The 23,418-nt window shown below is 41.7% G+C and overlaps 1 protein-coding gene and 1 non-coding gene across 2 annotated transcripts in view; one reads left to right on the forward strand and one right to left on the reverse strand.

The window, feature by feature from the left end:
- PDE8B (phosphodiesterase 8B) overlaps positions 1 to 21,037 on the reverse strand; it is a 94,905-nt gene extending 73,868 nt beyond the window's left edge. The window contains exon 1 of the mRNA XM_038125869.1: positions 21,010 to 21,037. The gene's annotated coding sequence lies outside the window, so the exon portion shown is untranslated. The remainder of the gene's footprint in view (positions 1 to 21,009) is intronic.
- Positions 21,038 to 23,075: 2,038 nt separating this feature from the next.
- Positions 23,076 to 23,204, forward strand: LOC119696223. Its single transcript, XR_005255547.1, has one exon. It is a non-coding gene; the product is annotated as a small nucleolar RNA SNORA47 (small nucleolar RNA).
- Positions 23,205 to 23,418: the final 214 nt, after the last annotated feature.

Here is a 23,418-nt window from a genome sequence, read left to right on the forward strand (position 1 = left end):
AAAGCCAGGAGCTCAGGAATGCCACTCAGAACCCATACACTTGCTGGGTACATACAAAACCTATCATTTTTGGGTAAGCGATGTTACCCAAAAGACTGCTACGATTTGTTAACTGACTAGTCTGAGATGTTTTTCATTGGAATTTACCCACCCCAGGTATCAATGGCACTTAGAATTTTAATAAAGGATGTGAACATAAACTGTATTTTGACTTTGCAGAATGAGCTTGATGAAAATATTATATACTACCCTAAACTGTGTTGCTAGCTATTCACAGTCCCTTTTTTTTCTGAATTGATATCAATTATCAGATAAGTTATTTTGTTAGTCAGTCAGTCAGTCAATCAGGTTTCCTTAACATCCTAGTATTCCAGTTTCTGCCCTGTTCCCATTGAATTCAGTGACAACTTTGCTGTTGGTTTCAGACAGCATTGCAGGAATCTGCCCATTCTTACATTGATTTCCCTTGCTTAGGTACACATTTGAGTTGATGCCAGAAAATAAGCTGTAGGAATAAGTCACAATTCTGGAGAAGCATTGCTAAATGCAGCCCTCAAGTAGCAACCCCCACGCTGTTTACTTAAGGTTTATGGTCAAAGAGCATAACTAAAGAGGATAAGCCTCTCTGCGCAACATGCCAGAGTGCTTGAGAGGAGTGAAGGCTGTTGCAGGATGGGGAACTATGTGGACTGCTGAAAAGCAAGAGGAAACTGTGAGGAGTAACAATGCTTTGCCTGAGAGCAGAATCAAAAAGTCCTAGGACCAAAGGATGGTTGAGTTTGAAAAGAACATCTGGTGAAATCCCCCACACACCCAAGAAGGGCCATCTATAGCTGGTTGACTAGGGTGGGCATATCTGGATGTATTTTTTTGTATTTCCAAGTATGAAGATGACACCTCTGGACTACCTATTCATTCCAGTGCTCAGTCACCCTTACAGTTCCCTGATGATGCTCAGAGACAATCTCCCATATTACATTGTCTTTTATGCCCATTGTCTCTGGACCTGTCACTGTGCACCACTGAAAGAGTCTGTCCTCCTTGCACCCCTCCTTCAGTTTCACTGAGATATGCCGTAAGTCTGCTCATTTCCAGGCTTAACAGTCCAACTCTCATCCTCTCCTCAGAAGCATGGTGCTCAGAAGGAGCTTAGAGACACAAGAATATAGAACAAGTAAGTGCTGATCAGTGTGAGCATAAGCTGGAGCAGAGCTGAGTGAGTGGCTGCAGCGCGGAAGTGTCTGTCACTGAAGTAGGAACTGAAGGAAAGTTAAAGACTCCTTTTCCTACCACCAGTGCTCTTCCTGCATTTTGCCTGTGAGAAGACAACCATGGATTTACTGAACAAGGAGAAAGAGGGAATATTTAAAGAGGGTGCACACTTACAGCACAACTCTTCTAGCATACTCCAGTCATGCTCCTGAAGTCTTCTTGCTGTAGTATGCCCTGACTTATGAGCACTAAAGCAGAAGGCTTTACTGTGAGCAGCATGCACCAACCAAGGGCGTACAGAAGGAACAACTACGTTGAAGCAGAATCTGCCCTCAGAAGTGCATATTTAGTATGGCCCCAGAATGAAGTCAGTGCATCCAGGCACTGGAAAATATTCACATGTATCAGTTTTTGCACTACTAAAGAGCTTTTACTGGCTTTAACTGCAACAATATGTATTCTAACAAATTTTATGCTCACAGGAAACCAGTTTTTTACACATGACTAATTTCAACATGATGAATTTAAGCATATGAATGATTTTGGAAAACAGAGGTTTCCCTGAAGCATCTTGTATTTTTGGTTTTTTTCCAGTAGAAAGCAGTGGATATATATTCTATATGGTGTTTACACCTGTAAATCCCTCCAGAATGAGGAAAATATACTCCTCAAAACTTTATATCCCTTCCAAAGCCAGTGATAGGCTTCACTCTGACCCCAATATTAAGGCTATATGCTCTGAGTAGATTGCGAAGTTTATGTTGGTATTATTGGAAGTATCATCCATAAATCCCAGTTCATTGCAGTAAGAATATACTACTTCAGAGGTCCTATTTTACAGAGACTTGAAAATCTGGTACTTGACAACCCGCAATTGAAGACAGTTACCTCTATTCATGGGTCATTTACTGTAAAACCAGTTTAAGAATATATAAATAAACCTGTACAAAAAAAAAAAAAAAAGAAATAAAATTACTAGGCTCTTAGGCTCAACAGTTTCTCAGCCTTTTCATATTGGTCCAACAAATTTCTTAACTACAGTAAAAAATAACTGTACACCCAGATTTCAGCAAAGCCAATACCTAAAAGTTACTTAAATTATCCAAATTCCATGCACTGTTTTTAACTTAAACTAGACATGAGAAAAAATAGCCATGACAGCAAGAATAGAACTTTTCTTGGTACATCACTGTTTTGTTAAAAACATCCCCATCTTTATGGTACTTTGATAATGTATAATGCATCATCAAATGCTAACTTTATGCTTTTACTTATCAACAATACAATAAATCATGGTACTTGGAAATGAAAAATATATTAAATACAAGAGGTGAAGGTTACTTTTGCTTGAGAAAGAGCAAAGTGTGGTTTTCAGTCCACAAATCCAATGATTCACTCAACAAAGATGAAGAGGAACATCACTAACAGTAATGACCTCTCTCAAACTCAACCAAAACGCAAAATAATCCTTTATAAAAAAAAATTCCTGCCACAAATTCCTTTAATTTCATAACTTTGGAAAATCACTCATGGCAGCAGAACTGTGTTTTAATTTACCTTGATTTTGTTACACTGTCTCTGTGACTGCTTCAAATAATTGTCTCCCAGTTGCAAAATCCTACAAAATATATTACCCTCTGGTAGGTATGTTCAATAGAATGAGGTTCCTGGAATTGCTTGCTAATCTCACCATAGAACTTGACTTTGATCTTCCTTTAACAGTCAGATTTTGGTGGGCTTCGACAATGCCACTTAGTTCAGTTTTGCCCAGAAGTTAATAAAACACTTTACATTATGGATATTTTGCAAGTGGGGAAAGAAGCCTGTTTCAAGGGAGCAAAGCTGAGGAGGAAACTCAGTCTGGTTTCCTTTCCACTAGCAACCCTTGGGACTGTATGAGTCTCCAGGCACAAATTGTTCTGAGACTGCACAGAGGGGCAGGCGGCCTTCTCTCACTCTCTACCTTCTCCACTGCTTTGTGTGCAAGCAAGGAAGTTCATTGGTTCCTGCCCTTCTCTGTCCACAGTTGCTTCTCCCTCCCTACAGACAGGAGAAGATGCAGTCCTGGCATTTTGCTCCTCACTGCTGAGAGGGGATGAGCCGTCCCAGGGGTGCAGATTCCCTCCTGGGGATGAACACCTACAGTCATTTTCCCCAGAATGGGCCAAAATGGTACTGTCCTTACTATCAGCTTTATTTCAAGAGACACAGCAAACCTTTACAACAACGTTTTGAAGAGGAAGAGTAACATATCGAAACACTTAGCAACAACAATCTTCAGCCACTTGCAGTAACAACAGGTGTTAGCATTTACCCGAGGAGTTTAACTTCTGGCAGGACAGTGGCCATATATGTCTAGTTATGAGCAAATTTTCTAGAATAAGATGGGTCACTCCACATTTAAAAGCTTAGGCTGCTGCTCTCGAGCAGACCCTTTGATTTGCCTTTGTGGTGGCTGGAATCAAATTCTCCACAGCACTCAAAAGCTAAGAAGTGCAGCCCGCAGCTCTCCTGACAGTACTGAACAGTTCCCCCAAGCAGCACTTGGTGGTCGTTCCCTCAAAAGCAGCTTGTTCTTTGCTCGTTATTACTTCAACAACAGAACTCTTCTCCCTTGATTATTGCTCTCCGGGAATATCTGCATAGAAAATCCCTCTCGGGTGGTCACCACCACCGAAAAGGTTGACTCCTTGGTTTTGGGGCTCCGGGCACTACTGAGCACAACTCCCGGCGAAGCCGAGCCGCGCTGAGCGGGGCCGGGCAGACGGTGGGACACATCTCCTCCAGCCCCGCAGACCGGAGTGGGAGAACGCCCGGAAAGCGTCAGCACCCGACGCCGTCGAGCCCCGACTTCGAGCACCCTGAAGCAGGGAGCAGTCCCTGGGGTCGTCCCGCCAGCCCCCGACCGTCCCGGCTTCCCCTTACCTTCTTCCTCGGCCCGTTCATCCTCCAAGGAACGGCGGCCGCTACCCCCTTCCTCGGGGCCGGCCCGCCCCCGGAGCTCCCGCCGCCGCCCTGCGCCTGGCCCCGCTGTGCTGGCAGCGCTCCAGGAAGATGAGTTTCGCCTCCGAGCCTCCCGTGAGGAAGCAGCGAAAAAGGCTTCCCCGAGTTCCCCGCCCCACGGGCCTACTCTCTTGCCCCTGAGCTGGATCATTGCTGGCCCTGAGCTGGATCATTTAGTAATGGAGTAAAGCGCCCGGGGAAAGTAGGGTCAGCCAAGTGCGCTGAGGCTAGCATGATTGACACGGCTAAGAGTTACACAGCTCTCTTTGACAGAGAGTGGTAAACGCACGAGCAGAACTGATAGCTCGCTGCTGGTGCTTTTCGGGATCCTCCAGTAAAACCCAGCCTCACATTCGAGGAGAAGGGACACAAATTGCCTGAAGTTGAGAAAGAGTAGTGTTGTGATGCACTATATAGGTATTTAAATGTTCTGCACTGGGTGTTATGTTACATGAACTGTTCCCCTTGTATCCCTCTGATAAGGTGGTCTGTCCCCTGTAGCTCCTCCCTTCGCCCCTCCTCACTGGTATCCCATTGGCTGCGGCCTTCCATCTCCGCCTCCCATTCCGCAGGTATAAATGTCCCTTGGGTTTGAAGTTCGGTCTCTTTTTTCATCTGGATGCTCTATGATACGGATGTCCCTTTCCAGCTAATAAACAGGCCATCAGAACCACGTGGAGAAAGAGCGCTTCTCGTCCTTTACTTCGTCCATGTAGGATCCGTGCGGGCTTAAATCCCAAACTAGCCGGGGGGATTTACAGCCCGAAACCCACGGATCCTTCAGAGTAGTATAGCCACGATCTGAAACAAATCTAAACTGCCAGAAGTGGGACTGGAAACATATTTCAAACAGCCTATATTAATCTTTGAGATATTCTAGTATACAGCTTGTACGAGGTAGGTGGAAAGCATCATCCTGGCAGTGACATCTTTGGGTTTGACTCTTTCACTTTATTACTCTTCCTCCCATGCTTTAAAAACCGCTAATGTCTGCTTTTCCTTTTGGAGTACTGCTGTTTCTGCAGAGTTAATTAATATTGTCAATGCTTTCAAAGGTACACAAGTACTCAATGAAGGAACTCTATAAGATACTCAGACAATACCATAAAAAACAATCCCTACAGAAAAAAAATCAAAGGCTTGCATACAAGGCAGTGGAGAGCATGTAAATATCACAATAGCAAAGGAACATTGAAGATGACTGGGAACTTTGGGACAAGTAGTGGTCAAGTCACAGCAACTGTCTAACCTAAACCACCAAAACCCCCAACTACTACACAAAATAAACCCAATGCACTAAACCTGTACAGAAAATTAGTTCTAGACAGAAGAAACAGAACCAGCATTGATCAGCAGGTTATGTCAGATTGAGGCTAGGGACTGTGAAGATCTGCCCTATTTCTAGTGAAAAAGACACACAGTCAGCAAATACAATCCTTGAGCTCCCCAGAAATGCCAAACAGTGCACATATTGAACTGTCCTCAAAAGCAGGTCAGAACATCCCCCTTTTTGTGACCATACATCTGCAAGAGCTGTTGTCTGGGAGCTCATGTGACAGAGAGACCTTGACACTCTCTCAAGGTCCTTGTCCTGCATGGATGAGCTGGGTGGGAGGTTAGCTACAGCCTCAGCTGCACACAGCCATACTCTTGGATACTTGGCACTGCAGCCCTGATGTGGTCTCAGAGGAGGTATAACCTTCTTTCTTCAGAACCTCTGCACAAGTGCCAGGCATCAGTCAGCCAACTTGAAATCTCAGAATCAGCTTAGCCCAGTTATTTCCAGTAACTGTCAGAGAAGAAAGCATCACAGTCTGCCCTGGTACCCTGCTTCCCAAGGTAGACAAATTATGGACTGGTTAATTATACTTGCCATTCTGTGCAGCCATGCTGTCTTTGCAATAAAAACCCAGAAATATCTTACCCAGCCATGGCATCACAATAAGGGCAGGGTGCTCATCTGGACACAGGGGCTCCAAGGGCCCCCAGCATGAAGTTTTGGATACAGCAACATAGACTTTTTGCAGTTTCCTCACAGTCCTTTCCCTGCATTTCTCCTTCATTATTTTTTATGCAGTCCTTATACACCAGCAAGATTTTAATCTCTCTGCAAGTTTTCAGACCATCACAAAAACAAACAGAAAAAAATCATTAAGGGTTGATGTTAGGAGCTAAAGTAAACAGATATCTAACAATACGGTCTAGTAGAGCACAGCTGGATGAACAGGACACTGCCTGACAGAGATTTTTCATGTGATGCGTGCTTAGAAAAGCATTGCTTGTGGCTAAGAAGGAACCATTTTTTTTTCAGAGAGCAAACACCACTCAGTAATAGTAATAATAATAATAATAATAATGTTAATAAATAGCAACAATAGTTATAGATTCGGATCTATAGATCCAAATAGATCTATAGATCTTTTAGATCCTGGACAATTCACTGCCATTTTATATAAAATATAAAGGTGACAAAGCTGTGGGCTTTATGCTGCTTTTTAGGTGGCTGGTTCTTGCGCCTAGTCCCTCTTCTTGAGCCTGGACTTGAACCACAGGGGATGAAATAGAATTGCTGGTCACTTGAGAGTGAGGGGTGTCAGTTCAAAGAGTTTCCAGTAGACTTCTACAAATAGACACAGTTTAGAAAGTCTGACTCTCTTTTTAGCATTTTTGCTTGCTATTCTACATTTAGATGAATTAGTGTAGCACACAAAATAATGAGTTACTGTAGGAATGACTAAAGCGATTTAATCTTAGAAATACAGTGAAGGCTTCTTAGGTCCAGCACTTGGCAGTAAAAAAAGCAAACAAACCATTCTATTTCCTGTAATATTAAAATTGCATATCCTTTGCATACAGTAATCTCAGGGTATCTATAAATTAGTTGTAGTTATATCAAGCTTGGAGAAAAACAATTTTCAGAGCAGGAATTGAAAACACTTCAAAAGCAAAACTTCCAAAAAAAAAAAAAATCAAACCAAACAAAAACCCATGAAGAGTGTGATATAAAGCATACCAATTTGTGAAGGATGTGGTGGTGGCAGAACCACACATTTCTCTCTGAGCTGCACAGTTCTGTCTTTAGTACAACAGCTGCAATTGCTTATTTCCATAAGCAATGAAGATGACTTGTGTTGCCCTCAAAGAATCACCCAAGCAGTGTCTTCACTACCTTCTTCCCAGCTGTGGTAGTAGGTGTGTTAAAAGTATACCTGCACAAAAGGCACAAAAGTCCTTTGCACGTGGCAAATAAGAGTATAAAAAGCTGTGGTGTGTTCAAGGCATAATGCTCTAAGAGCAGCAACAAAGAGGTGCAGCTGCCCCTTTGGCCCTCATTCCTGAAGGCAAACTGAAATTTCATAAATCTAGGATCAAGTCACAGGCTCCACATGGGTATGGATGGATTACTGGAGGAGCGGCAACCAGGTCCTACCTATTTTACCACCTTCTTTGCCATTGTGCTGGGTTGCTCTGCATGGCTGTGTAGTGTCTTTTTAGCTTACAGCAGCTGAATGTGCTCCCCTTTAGGAGACAGGCTGATTTCTCACAGGCCCCCTAGCCTGGAAAATCACAACACACAGACTGTGAGATCTCCAGAAGCAAAGCACTCCTCACAGAACTCACAAAGGTAAATGTACTACTCAGTTGAGTGATAACTTCTGGTGCAAGGACAAAAGGTATGAACACACTACCATTCTTCCCCAGCTTATTTCTGGTAACAGAATAAACACAAGAGATTGCAGATCAGAGGGCAGTCCAACCTACTTCTGGAAAACACTCCTAGAAAAACCTAGGGAAGCAAGACCATTTGCAACAATATACAACTCCTTGCTACTTGTTTGCTGACCCAGACCATTTTCATCCGCAAGTCAGGTAGGTAAAATATGCTTTATTTGCAGCTGCAAATCACTGTGTGCAATGTTTACAGGCTTGTATCAATAAGCCAAGTTCAAATCCATTTTAAAATCTGACTTTAAAATGACATAATGGGTTTCTCAGTGCATTGTATGAGAGGGATTATTTTTCTATTGTGGGTTATTTCAGATACTAACAAATGCCACAACTTCAGCGAAAGAAAGAAACAAACCCTAGTAAAAAAATTGTGCTGCCTTAGACTTACAACAGTACCCACTAATGTTTATTAAAATGTGCTTTTGCAGAGAGTACCCTGCCTCAGTTTCCCTTCAAACTTCCAAATTCCTCCTCTTGCTTCTCCATTCCCTGTGTCTTTTCCCACCTCTGTGAGCTTTTTCTCTCTTCTAGTTTTTGCCCTTTTGCCCCACCTGTCTACAGGGTCACACCTTTGCTTTCTATTCAAAAAAACCTTTTCCATAGCAATAATGGTTTGTAAAATTAGTGCCTTCTCACATCATTCTCTCACCTCCAGGGTTTTAGATTAAGCTGTTTGCTATCTCTGCCTAATTTTCCTGTAATTAAGTGGTGACCCCTTAAATCAGTTTTCTGCTTTCTTGCTAATCCATTAAACAGTTCTTTTAAAGGCTGATAATATTCCTCTCTATCAGAGTCCTCCATATTGCTGGAAGAGTCAATAATGACAGTGAGCATTCACTCACAGGGCAATAATGATTTCCAGTTGACTGAGCACAACCAGAAGTAGGATTCTAAATAAATTAAAAAAAAAAATCAAAAAAGAAATTATCAAATAAAACCAAGAGAGAAAAATTATCCCAAAGCAGTCCTACCTTCTCCTATCTGTCACCATCATCTCATATTCACCCTGTCTTATGACCAAGAGTCAAAACTAAAATGATCAAAATTAAATTAGTCTACCTGCATACATACCATACTTCTGCCCATGACAAGATCATCATCTACAGCTACTACTGCTCTTTTACTCACATGACTCTGAAATAATACAGATCAAAAATACTGAAGGCAGATGGATGACTTTCTCCTCCTCCTTTGCACAAGGAGTAGTTTAGCATCAGTTAGTACTTAATATGATCACAATTATACATTTGCTTCAGCAGGTCAGAAAAACCTCTCTGAAGAAATTGTGATACCCAGTTCTACAGAAGACAGTGAAAAAAGAATCAGAAGTACAATCTGTTCTCAAAAGGAGTGAATTCATTAAAACTCTAAGAAAACTCCTTGTCTTTGTCCCTGAAAAATTACATTCTAACCCAAGTAACTAAAAACTCTGGCTTACTCTGGAACAATTTAATCCACAATATGCCTGCAGAGCTGTATACAGCAAAGGCACTCAATTCTGTATCCACAGGCTGGAACTTTTCTGGAGTACTTTCTTTACAGCAACCTTATCTCCTTTCCCTCACCATTTTTGAAAATTGCCAATAGCCTACAGACATACATACTTTTCTTCTTGTTCTTTTGGTACTCTCTTTCCTTCCAATCCATTCATTCCAGGAATCCCCTAAGAGGTGGGCTTGGTTTTGGTTTGGGGTTTTTCTTTTGACCTATAATCTCTCAAAACAATTTTTAATTAAATAATGGTTCTTTACAGTTTGTTGGCCTATCTTGTAGACTGAAGCAGAAATGGGGAATAAAAATAATGTTGTTTGGGTTTTCTTGGCACTGTCTAGGTATGTGGTGTTCCACAGATTACTCAAGTACCACCAAAGCCTAGCTAATCTGTGAGGCTGGTTGCTAGCAGTTCAGACGTTCTGATTAAGATTTCCTATCTTTGACTCTGGAGAGTATGGAAGAGTCTACACATGAAGTTTTTGAAGTCACCACAAATGAACTTCCACCTGGTGGAAGTTTTTAACAGAACTTCCACCTGGTGGAAGTTTTTAACACAGGATAACATTATGTGATGCAGTGAAATTTACTTACAGAAGAGTGGCAACACTCATCATGCATGAGGCTTATGCAAGTTTGTATATTTGCATAGCCTTTTTAGTACTGGTGACACAGTGAATAGTTTCAGGACATGGAATGCCTCCTTGCATGGGAAGTGGAAGTTGATATGTTTGGAGAAGACATATATGCTTATTTCTCAGAAGGGGACAGAGAAGGGAGTGAGCCATGTCCTACAGGTTTGCTTATCCTGGTCCTGAATTCCTGGATTCTATCACATCTACTTTAATCTCTAGGAAGCTGTTGTTTAATGCTGATTTCACATTTGCAGAGTAGTAAGGCATGTCTGGCCATATGAGGAGGGATGCAGTAAGAGTATTTGTGCTGTTCTGATCATTAAAATTTAAAATAACGCCAAGATGATGAAGAACTAAGCCATTCAGCAAGAACCCCTCACCTTGTAGAAGCTCTAAATAAAGAGACACAGATAAAACAAAGAAGCAAATGAACAAACCAGCCAAAACAGGTAGGAACATGAGAATTAAAGGCACGGCTAGCTGCGTAAAAGCCCCAAATCCCTGAACGGACGATGTACGAATTCCCAGTAATACTGCTGTCTGAGCACCCTCTGGTGGCCCAGAATGAGCAGCTCCAGAGATGATAACGCCGTCCCGTAAGGGGAGGAATGCAGGAGAACATAGTGTCTCACCGACTTTGTTGGGACAATTGATCACTGTACGCATGTCTTCACTGGAAGACAGGGGAACAACTCAACATTCAAAACCAATTTAATTATTTATCTTCATGTAGCTTGTTCCCACCATTTCCTTAATTTTCATAATCTGACTGGTTAAAAACTTGTGTTCATTTAAAACTATTTTACCAATTTGTTTTAAACTAATTTTCTTTGGAATGTGAGATTAGAATCAAATGAAAAAAATATGACAGCATATTAATATTGGGAGGGAAATATAGAGGGAACAGAATTAAATTTTGAATGCCTTCCAACACACTGATAGCATCAAAGTATATTTTAATTTAACTGCAGAACATACTGAATTTACTTGGTTTCAATGCAAGGCTATTCACTGTTTTGCCCTTGTATTTAACCTGGAAAAATACTGGACAGTGATCTAATCTGTCGTGTTCATACATCACAGCTTTATAGTTCCATATTTTTCAGAAAAAAATTAAACTTATTTTTATAAATATGAGAGTATTTTTACCTATGTACAGAATGTACAGAATGCACCTATGAACCTATGTACAGAATATATTTTATGTTTGCTCTCTTCAGCAATTATTTGACTTACAGTCTGTTTTCAGTTGGGTTGAATGTTCAAGAAGTGTAAAAACAGTGTACTGTTTGTCCTGGTTTCAGCCAGGGTAGAGTTAATTTCTTCTCAGTAGCTCTGACAGTGCTGTGTATTGGATTCCAAATGAGAATGGTGTTGATAATACACTGATGTTTTGGCTTTTTGCTAAGTCCTGTTTATCCTAAGCCAAAGACTCTTTTCTCCCCTTGTCTTGTGCTCTGCCAGTGAGGAGATAAAAAAAAAAAACAAACCGGGAGGGAGCATAGCTGGGACAAGTAACCCAAACTGCCCAAAGGGATACTCCACATCACAGAAGGTCATGCCCAGTATATAAACTGGGGGGCCAGTCTGGGTTTGGGAAAGGGCAGTCTGGTGTTGTTTATTAGGTGTTGAGCAACTGCAGAATGCAGCACTTTTTTTTCCCCTTCTTATTACCATTATTAGTGTGTTTTTATTTATTTTCAATTATTAAATTGTTCTTATCTTAACATACAAGTTTTATTTCAATTCTTCTCCCCATTCCACCATGGTGGGAGGGGAAGAGAGAGGGCCTTAAGGGAGTGGATACATAGTGTTTCAAGCCCACCTGAACTTAAAAACACTATTAAAAAAAAAATCTGAGATAGCATGAGACCTCTCTTTCCTATGGAAATTTCATATATTTACCACATTTCTAGATCCACCAGACATTATTCCAGGAGACTTTGCCATAATAAAGGCACTTGTAGTCAGAAAGAGTTTCACTAATGCAGTCAGACACAAGTCCAGCTCTTATATTCTCTTACCTCTACTGCAGCTTACCTTACTAAATTTCCCACAACAGAAAAAAAAAATCATGCATATATTGCTTGGGTTCCTATGGAAAACGACTACGTTCTCAGGCTTATGGATTGAGAACAGAAAATGGAAAATATCTTACATGCGGAAGGAAAAGCATGGAAGACAATAGCCCTCCTAAGTAATTTAAAAATCCAGGGCAAGGTATCACTCCAAAATGGTTAAGAGCCTGGAATCTGGATATCTAAATGCTGTAGTATTTCAGACTGTTCACAAAATATTTTGACTGTCCTTGCTGGAGTCCTGAATACAGATCCACTAAAAATGCATATTCCCTCTTAACCAGTCATCTACTGAGAGAAAAACCAAAGTGAGAACCCCAGGAGATGTGTCTAGTTAACAATTATCTTTTAGTTTCTCATCTTCTTCTTAAATACATGAGGGGAATAATTTATACATTGATTATAAGATATGTAGCAGAGGGGTCATTTAAAACCTTTGGTGGAGCATGTATTTCAGAAATACAAGCAGAGAAAAAAAATCTTCATTACAGTTAATTACAGTTAAAATGGATTTCGAAGAGAAACTACTCATATTTTAAAGGCAGCCATGAAAAATGTAGTGAGAGTCAGACCCTGATCTGCACTGACCCCAGTTTTCATTGGTGTAAGCCTGCTGCCTTTGAAAGCCTTTCTCTCCCATTATATTCCTCCCAGTGAGGTGAGAATCAGGCCTGCAGCCTACCTGCCCACCCTTGCCATGATGATGATGTGAACGATAATGAAAAAACTAATGGACCTGGAGTCAGTATTAAAAATTGCTTGTACCTAATACTAATTTTCCTCATGGCTGTGAAGCCCTCTTTTTGATGAGAAGAAAAACAGAACAGTTACCAGCTGTTCACATAATGATGAACACTAATAAGGGAAAACACGCATGCTAATGAGCTGGGGGAGGGGAATCATAAGGGGCACTCATCAGTGCAGCTGTCAGCGCAAGTCCTTCTTCTGAGCATTTTGGAAATCTGATGGCATGTCGGCATGTTACACTGGCAAACAGACTTGAGAATGAAATCAGCCCCAGCTAAGGAGAATAGCACTTCTAGAGTCTACTTTCAGCCCTGGCCAGGTGATCATCCTGTCTTTCACCATGCTGTTAACAATATTAGGACGGGTATTCTCACCACATATCATCTTCTAAAATATTATTATTGCAGTCACAAATGAAAGTCAAACTGAGATGATCTCATGGGTCCAGCAGAGAACAACAAGTAAAGAGAGATGTGTGGATCAGAATTGGTAGGAGAATAAGGATGCCCTTTGTATTCTCTGTCTGTATATCACACAAACAAACTGAAGCTTAAAGGCTTGTCTGCATGCAGAGCTCTGGTGTCTTCTTTCAAAGAAGTGATTTCAACCTTGTTGTTTTCTCAGTGCAAAACCCAGCAGAAATCAGTTGTCCCTTAATTTAAACCCAGTATTTTCATCAGGTTTGGGTCAGAGAAGCACAGGCCTATGCTGAAATAAGCCATTCAGCCCAAAGCAAAGTTTGCATTTAGGCTTACAGTAATTAGTCCACCTCACTTATGTGAGGTGGGCTCCCAGGAGCTGTAGGTGTGACAGACATCAGGCCCCAGTAGGTGCTAATCCATTGCTTGGAATTCGCTTCCTCCATATTTTCTGAAAGCAGTCTGAAGAGGCATTAGATTAGTAGAGGACCTCAGCAAATGAGTCCTGGTAGCTTTATTAGAATGTACTTTTGTTCAATTTGTTCACACTGAATGATCTTGGGAGGCTGAATCATCAAAACTGAGCAATGCAGCTCTGGAGAATGAGGCCAACCTTAAAGAAAACCACGCCCCAGAGCTTTTGACCTGATGAGGATTGCTTAGCCCCATTCACATGTGCTGATGCACATATGCATGAATTATAGTCCTACACAGCTAGAGGTAAGATTGCCAATATGAAGGACAGTGTTTCACGCAAAAACACAATAGGTGGTGTCAAACGGTATGGCTGGATCTATGCTGATTTACTTCTAAATCTACATTTATACATTAAAAATGCCTGTAAGTTTTTAGATGTGTAAAGAGGTCTTGACAAAAGCTCATTTATCAGGTTTTTATTTCTCAGTAACAGATGTGGCACTTAAATCAGTACTGCAAGTTGTTATGTCATCCTCCATGTTGGGCTCAGATTGAACAGAAGCTGCCAGGGACACGTTCTTTCCTGATTAATATGAAGATAGTAATTTTCTTTTTTTCCTTTTTCTTTTTTTACTATTATAGCTGCAAGAAAACCGTATGCTACACAGCAGTCAGCACTTCTCAGCAGGAAAATCTGAGACCAAGAACACAGAGATCTATGAAATCAGAGATGAAATGGAAAACCTGAACAAGAGACATAAATTAGAAAAATCATTTAGGAAAAAATCAATTTCCTAATAAGTTCCACTTAGTCTCTCAGAATACACTGAAATGAAATGCAAAACAGGGAGTCTAACTCCATTAAGATGTAAAGGTTGCACAGCATGGAGGTCAGTGGCATCACGTGAATTCATTTAACGCCAAAAAAGTGTTCAGAAAAGTAAGTTCAGAAAAGTAAAGGTTTCTGTTGTTTTGCAAATGTCTGAATTTGAGAGATGTACCAATAATAGCATGAGGTGCATAGTAAAAAAAGCACACCCAAAACCAAGTGTTCTATAACTTACACTTGAAGGCAGAGGGCACTTCAAGAAGTGAAATGATCTGCTGGCGACCTGACTAACTCCCTGCTTAAGCGGTCCAACAACATTACTAGGTTGCTCCTGTACATGGTCCCTGCAGCACACAACAGCACTTAGAATAGGGCTGGGAGAAGCTCCTGGACATCTACCCTGGCTGCCTTCTTGGAAGCAAGACCTTGTACAAAACAAGAACTCATTGCACAGGGACAGCTGTACAACTTGCTATAATAAATGTGCATTATGCCTGGAAATTCCATGACACCCATGAAAGGGGAAAAGTTTCCAAATCCAGTCATCTTGTGCTGCACACCAGGCTCATTCTTACTAGTTTCTTCCCTCATAAATTTGGTAGACAACTGGTTATCATTCTCTTCAACACCATGCCTGCAAACTCTTTGTTCATGCACTCTTCTTTTTTTTTTTTTTTTAAGAATTGATAAACCAAATTCTTTAGCTTGTCATTCCAATCGTGTTTTCAAGTCCTCTAGTCATTCTTGGTATAGTCTTCCAGATTACTTCCAACTTCTGGCACAGTAGGAGCTGAGAGGAGGGTATGCATAGAAAAAGAGATTTCTGAGTGCCAAATAAATGCTTAGATTACTTACAAGCCAAACTGTAAATAATCAGGAAACCCACTGCCATTCTCTTGGTGAAATCAGTCTTTCAAAAACTTCTAGCACTTCTCCTACATGCAGAACAAGGCTTTCATTCTGCATGTAGCATGAGGGCAGAGGTGCATAAATCACTTTTCCAACCTGGGAAAACCTAGGTCTCATGTTCTTCTGACTATCAGCCAAACAGGCAGCTGAATTCTCAATTGTGACTGCAATTATAAAGAGTGTTGAAACCACCAGATTTGTGATAACAGACTCTCTGCATACCTTCAGGGTGCCTCTATCTCAGCAACGTTTACCAGGCCATGTCAGGCCAGGCAGAAATATTTTCTGCTCTTGGGAGATGTTGTGTAGGTGTGCTCCTCTGTGACATTACTCTGATCATAATCCCTACTTATGTGGCCATGCTGGAAATAAAGTGGTCTCCAGCTTTTGCAGCCCTGGTGATAATGTCAGTGCCCTACAAGAGCAAGGCAATTGTGCATAGCTACAGCATGACCACTTTTGACATGAAACAACAAGGAAAAACATAGGGAAAATTTGGCACAGGAAATTTATCCAATGGGAATTGCAGTCCTCAAGGTTGAAATTTGGTCGAATTCTTCCATGTGTGATGAATGCTTTATGGAAACTTTAATAGTCCAAAGAAGATCTTGGACTTTCACCTCTTCTGGAAGACTGCAGCACAGAGAGACACTGACCATGTATTGATAAGAACCTTCAAAGATTGGTTTTGTGCACCAAAGCACTAAAGCTTGTTCATTGACTTAACATATGTCAGTAACCAACACAGTGGTCAACATGGCTTCACTAAGGACAAATCATGTCTGATATATTTGGTGGCCTCCTACAATGGGTGAATAAGGGAATGTCATCTAACTGGACCTGTGCAAAGCACTTGATGCTTCCATGAACACCCTTGACTCTACAGTGGAGAGACCCAGATTTGACAGGTGGTCTAGTGGAAGGTTTCCTTGTCCATGGGAGAGTGTGTAACTAGGAGATCTTTAAGGTCCTTTTCAACCCAAACTGTTTTATGAACCTATGATTCTATCACCTGAAAATAGCAGGTAGCTGATGTGCATATATTTTAAATCCTAAAAATCATTAATTAAATTGCTGCCACCACTTACTGCAGCATCTTCAGCCTCATGTTCATGCACTGGTTGTAAGTGTGCTGATGTAGAGCGCAGACCAGACAGCAGGAATCCCAGTGATGAAACATGCACATCCAAGGAACAACATGAGATTTTTGCTGTAGGCCAGAAGATATGAATAGGAGACATGACTGGGGAAATGGAAACTGAAGGCAAAAAATTTGGATCCATTTGTTTGCTTACTAAATAAATTTGTGTTTTGTGCAGTAAAAGCTAGGGACTCTGAGAGTAAAGAGGGCACAAGAATATAATTATACATTAAATCACAAAGCAAGAAAACATCATTGAGATGATAGTGGAGTTAACGCAGTTAACAACTGGAAAGTATAGTTCTCGCATTTCTGCAGCACTTGAGGGCCTTACTGCAATGATAACAATGTTCTCTTCATGCCGATTTTCTTTGTGATGTATCAATGTGCTCAGCCATGTTTTGGCTTTGGTTACCATCTCGCATTCTGAGGATCTAGGGCTAGGAAAGTATTTCTGTTCTTATTAATTCTAAATTAAATTCCAAGTAACTGAACTGAACTCAAAGAGGTGTCATCATCAAAAAACCCCCAATAAACAAACAGGTGCAACCATCAATGAAATAACATCATATTCTTACGTAATCAACAGAAACTTACAAGTGGCAAGTAGCTGGTGAAAAAATACCATTCTGAAAGCCCAAAGTGAAGACTGTTATCTTTACTTTGCATAAAAGGATTTTTTACTCCAAAGGAGTCTTATGGATTCCAAAATACATTTGTAAAACCATTGCTAACCATCAACTGAGTCACTCCAACTGAAGCCAGTAGAAAAAATCATGCCAGTGCAGCTTTTAAGAGTTAGGTATTTCAAGGCTCTAGACCATTTTTAACAGTATGCAGAATATAAAACATGCAATTATTCAAAAGAAAGATACACAATCTGAAAAGTGCGGTGTTTTCAAAATAAGCAAGTATCCTGACACCTGTAACATTGCTGCAATTTGGCTGGCACTTTGATAACACCAACTATTAGTGGGGCTGTCACTGCACTAATAGTTGGTGATTCAAGAAAATGCTGAATACAAACAGCCAGTAAATGCTTTATTTAGGTGAGCAAACATAGGGGATCTAAATCAATTACAACAGCAAGATCTTCCTTGGCTAACTGCAGTAGTGTAACACTCATAGTCTGGCAGGAGGATGGTGCTGCAAAACGAGAACACATTTTCTCAGTTTGGGATTATGTTCCTGCAAAGTCTGACATAACCATTTTAAGTCACAAAATGAGATTAGCTCAGTTCATTAGAGCATGATGCTAATAATGCCGAAGTTGTGGGTTTGATTCCCATATAGACCATTCACTTTAGAGCTGGACTTGATAATCCTTGGGTCCCTTCCAACTCAGAATATTCTGTGGTTCTGTGAAATTTCTCCTCCAGCTTGAAGAGTTAGGGAACATGTGTATGTGTGTAGACTTCTATACCAACACTGTATTCAGTTTGCATGGACAGATTTTGGTAGCAGGGGAGCTAACAGAGGTGGCTGCTGAGAGAAACTGCCAGAAGCTTCCAGTGCAGCCCCAGGAGGAGTCCCTCAGCAGAGCAGGTGAACACCTGAAAGGAGGCTGTGAAACTTGTTGGAGTACAGTCCTGGCAGGGACATGTGAACCAAGAGAGGGGCAGTCAAGCTGAAGCAGGTTTCCTGGTAGGACTTGTGTCTCTGTGGAGGACCCACACTGGGTGCAGACTGTGGCTGAAGAACTGCATCCTGCGAAAAGAGACCCATGCTGGAGGAGTTAATGGAGAACCGCAGCCTGTAGGATGGACTCACATTGGAGAAGTTTGTGGAGGACTGTCTCCTGGGGGAGGGACCCCACACTGGAGCAGAGGTAGGACCCCTCTCCCTGTGCAGTGGCAGGAACAACTTGTGATGAACTGGCTGTAACCCCTATTTTCTGTCTCCCTGCACAGGTAGGAAGTAGAGCTTGGAAAAGGAGGGAGGGGAATGGGGGAGGAGATTTTAAGATTTTATCTTACTTCTCATTATACTGCTCTGATTTTTTTAGTAATCAATTCAAGTAATATCCTGAAATTCAGTCTGTTTTGCCTGCAATGGTATTTGGTGAGCAACTTCTCCTTATTGCAATCCAGGAACGCTTTGTTGTATTTCCTCTCTCCTGTCCACAGGCAAAGGGGAGTGAGAGTGTGGCTGTGGTGGGTGCTTGGCATCAAGCCAGCATCAAACCACTACCTTGTTCCTGCACAATCTGACACAACTATTTTGATTTCTCCTCCAGCTTGAAGAGCTGGGGCAGGTGTGTGCAGAGCTCTGTACCAGCATCCAAGCCATTATCTATTTAATAATACTGGCTTATGGGCTTCAACAGTCAGATCATTAGGTGATGGCAGCCAGTGTGCACTCACTGAAGTCAGGGTGAAATCCCAGTTGAGGCTCCTATCTTTACATTCCAGAATCTGTAGGTTGCTCTTTTGAGATGTCAAACCCAGGCACACTGTCTAGTGAATAGAAACTTGTTTCTTTCAAAGCAAAACAAAAACTATGGTGAACAAAATGACATGACTAATTAGTAAAAATCCCTCAAGAAAGCATACTCTTTACCTAAATCAGCAGTGGCAGCTATTAATAATCCCGCCAGCTGTTACAGGAAGCCTTGGAAGTATACTGAGATCTCCACTTAAAGGTTTCCTGATAACACATCTACTGCAGCATTTTAAAAATGAGCCTTACAGTCAGTTAAGCCTTTTTAATCTTTATTTGTAATGAGTGAAGTGATTTATCTAGGCTTCAATAGTTCGTTAATTTTAATGGTGGATACTGGGAATTGGCATATTACTGTAGCCAGGTGTCAGCAGTGTCTAGGGGGAAGAAAACACTGAATGCAAGTCACAGGACAGTGAGGAAAGAGGTGAGCATCATGTCGATGTTGTAGACAGTTGTTTAAACATTTTTGTAATGCTTCACTCAAATAACTCGAAATAAAAAGACATGGATTTTGCAGAAGACTTGAGGAAGAAGGAATGTAGCAGCTTGTTCGTACTTCCAAAGTGGGAAAGGTTACAAGCATTAAAACCACATACAGTTTTCACTCAACTCTGGCTGTGGCAAAATTCAACGTAAACGGGCATTTGAGCAAGCAAGGTGCAGGCTTCAATCATCATCCTAATGGCAGGATGTCTGCAGGGTGCCCCATGTACAGTCATGTGGCAAAACAGGTAAAGCTGAAAGTCACAGTCATCTTTCATACGTATTTCCCGATCAAGTCAAAGAACACAGAAAGTATCTCAGTTTGTAATAAAGCCCCACATATTTCAAATTCATCAGAAGATATATCCTTCTTTAAATACACTAAAGACAAACAGTAGATAAAGCTATTTTAGGGAACTTTTGTACTGTGAGCAATTTCCAAGTCAAGTCTCTATTATATAAAGGTAAAAGTCTCAAATGAAGCATTTATATGGTAAAATTAAAAATTGAACTTCTGTATTCTTTTCAAGAACACCCCAGTTATACCCTCCTACTCATCAAGTGCTTCAAAAAGCTCTGAACTGTTGGACAGGGGACTTGTCCATGCAGTTATGTTGTGCTCAACCTGAACAAAGAGAAGAAGCCCACTTCTAGTGGCCCCCTGGTTACCATGTTCACATCACATTGACTTTGTAGTAGATAACAACTGCTCATGGTCAAGTAACACAACCAGACAGAAGCTCTTTTCTCTTGTGTCAATCACAACCTAAAACCCCCCAAACCTCCTGGTCAACGAGGGTCAAAAAGTCTCTCAGAAAGACTTCCAAACAGAAAACACACCCCAGATATGCCTTAGTGGGGTTTTTCCTGCCACTGTGTTCATGGAGGATGAGTGCACCTATAGTACACTGTGCAACCGTCCATTAATAGACAGTTGTATGCAGACCTACCTCTAACCAAATCTTTGGGAGCACCACAACTTTGCACAACATTACACAACAGAGAATGCCTCTTTAAAAACCATGTGACAACAATTAAAAAACCGAAATGATCCATTCTGTGCCACTTATGGATTGTATCACTTTTTTTTTTTTTTTTTTTAAACCTATGCTTCTTTGCTATGCTCAGTAGAGGAATGCTGGACTTGCCAGCCTTTCAAGCCATCTCCAAAACTCTGGTTTAATCTTTACCATTAATCTTTACCATTAATCTTTACCATTCACACTCATCACATGCTTATTGTTCTTGCAACTTAACCTCCATAGGATCAAGAATCCCAGCTTCAGAGATAGCTGGTGAAAGGCAGAGTGGTCAGGAGGTTTTTCCTTGCTGGAAAGTCTTCAACTGCCCATTCTCCTTAGTCTCTTTGTTGGTTTTCTTACTATTGTGAGTTCAATACTTCCTTCTGCTTGCCTAATATGCCTATGGCCTCTACCCCTGCAATATCCAAATGCCAATCAGTTCCTCACTGTACCTTCTGTGGTAATCACAGAGTTGCAAAGCAGCTGAGGTTGGAAAGAACATCTGGTGGTTATCTTGTCCAACTCCCACTCAAGCAGGGCCACATAGAAATGGTTGCTTTTTGAATACCTCTAAAAAGGGAAAAAATAGAATTATTTCTAGTGCATAGTTGAAGAATCAAACTGAATGATTAGGGATTTGCCAAGGAACTAATGGAACGGAAACTGTAATTTTGATTCACAATAAGCCTTACTCAACATCACTGGGCACTTCAGACTATTCCTGCCTGGTGGTGGTACAGGCTGAGTAAAGAGGCTAAAATGCTGAAAAAACAAGCCCAGTGAGCAATCTGATGGTGGTAACTTAAGTATCACAGTTTTACTTACACAGCACATTGTTTTTTTATGTGTAGAAAGCAGCTAAATAAAGAAATCTGTTGGTGTAGAGAAAAAAATAAGTCAGAGGAAACAACAAAGAAATAAAGGACTGAAGGAGGAAAATGTTGGAGGTGAACAGGTTATTGTGAAAAACTCAGAGTGCTACATGTTCTAGCTTGACAATCTGTGAACTTTCCAGTTCCGCAAAGCCCAGCAGTTGAGGTTTGGCCAAAGCACACCATCTGCAGTAGGAACCAGGCAACATCATTGTGGTTGAACAGAAAAGGGAGGGAAGATGAACAGAGGGCCTGGGTAGCCTGAGGAGCAGGGGCTGTAAGGCTTTTTACAGTAGACAAGCAGGGCACGGCAGATTTAAGAGTCAGCTCTGTGTGAATAAGGTGCTCTGCTGGCTTCCTGGCATCTTTCTCAAGATCACTCCTGAGACGGCACTCATTCATTCTTAGGATCATTTCCAAGTCTATATGTTTAAAAAGTCATGTATGCGTACTTTCAAACTACTATCTACGCCTGCCGTTTTCGTTTGTCTGCCTGTCCTCTGGTAATGCGATGCATTCCCTGCTCCCTCTTCTGCTCCTGAGCTACAGAGCAGCACACCGGCGGGCAGCTCGGGCACATCCCGGCGCCGTGCCTCTGCCCTGCCCGGCAGTGGAAGCCCCAGGCGGCGCGGTGCCGTCCGACTCCGTGCCGGGCGAAGCCGGTCCCGCTCGCCTCTTCCCCGCGCCGTCAGGCCATCCAAGATGGAGGGGGGGCGGAGGCTGGCGCGGGGCCGGCCCCTGCGGAGGGAGGTGCCGCTGGGCGCGGCTCGCTTCGCGGCCTCTCGGGCACAGCGCAGGAAGCCGGGCCGCCAGCCCCGTTTCTTCCCCTGCCCTAATAAACGAAGCGCTGCGGGAGCGGCGGGAGAGGCAGCATGTGTCCTGCTTGCAGTGCTGAAATGACAACAGGACCTTTGGGCACGGACGGAGGAGAGCGGATGCCCCGGTGCGCTGAAGGGCAGAACGAGGATCACTGCTACTGTAAAAGCCGTACGCAGGTATGTTCATCAACAGAGAGGCATTGCTGGATTAAAATAAGGTGCAGATGAAACACGTTTAGAAGTCAGAAACTCGCTGAGAAAAAAAAAATAAAATTCCTCGTTAAGAGATCAGAGCACTTGGAAAAAGATCACACAGAAAAAAATCCACTGGAATGCACCTTTTAGTACATCTTCTTGGAAACCAAGATGCTGGTTTTGACCTCTCTTCCTGCTGCCACGGATTCATCTGCTGGCAGAAAGCCTCAGTCTTTCACTTAACACAACCAGCTCAGCAGCTTTGCTGGAACAAACACTCCAGTTTCATCCTATGTTATGTTTTGTAAAAGCAGTTCATATGCAGATAGTTCAGGGCCTTGCACACAATACTGATTGCACTGCATGTTTTTCTGTGCCAGCTGGATGGTTCAGCTCTTAAGATAAGAATGTACCTACTACTCTTTATATTTCAGAAATATGTTTGCTAAGTTGACAAAATTCACTGTGAGGACTACAGAAAACTGTTTATATAAACTGATTAATTTTATCCTTAAGAACTTTAGGATTATATATATTTGCTAACAGTATATATAAAGCAAACTGCTGAAACTTGACTTTGGCTATAAAAAAGCAACTTGAAGCGTCATAAGCTGGGAAAGGCAACAGGATGGTTGGAGGACTGAGAAGGTAAGACAGTTAATCTTTATGCTGTATCTTACTGGTTATAACCTCCAAAATTATAACAGTGCAATAGCAACTTATGTTCCCCTTCTGACATGAGGGAAAGCAGTACTGCATTTGCACATAAGGCTTGCACACCACTGGTGGTTTTCACTTCGCTCATTTGTAAGAGGTCACTAATTTTCACTTCACTCATTTGTAAGAGGTCACTAAAGGATGAAGAGTCATATTTAGTGCAATACAAGTCTTCCTACTCAATAAAGGCACACAACTGCTTGATGAGGATTACTCAAACTTACCTCCAGCTGTTTTGTTAACAATCTGTGTATTAATG

This window comes from Motacilla alba, chromosome Z (assembly GCF_015832195.1).
Source record: "Motacilla alba alba isolate MOTALB_02 chromosome Z, Motacilla_alba_V1.0_pri, whole genome shotgun sequence".
NCBI lineage: Eukaryota > Metazoa > Chordata > Aves > Passeriformes > Motacillidae > Motacilla > Motacilla alba.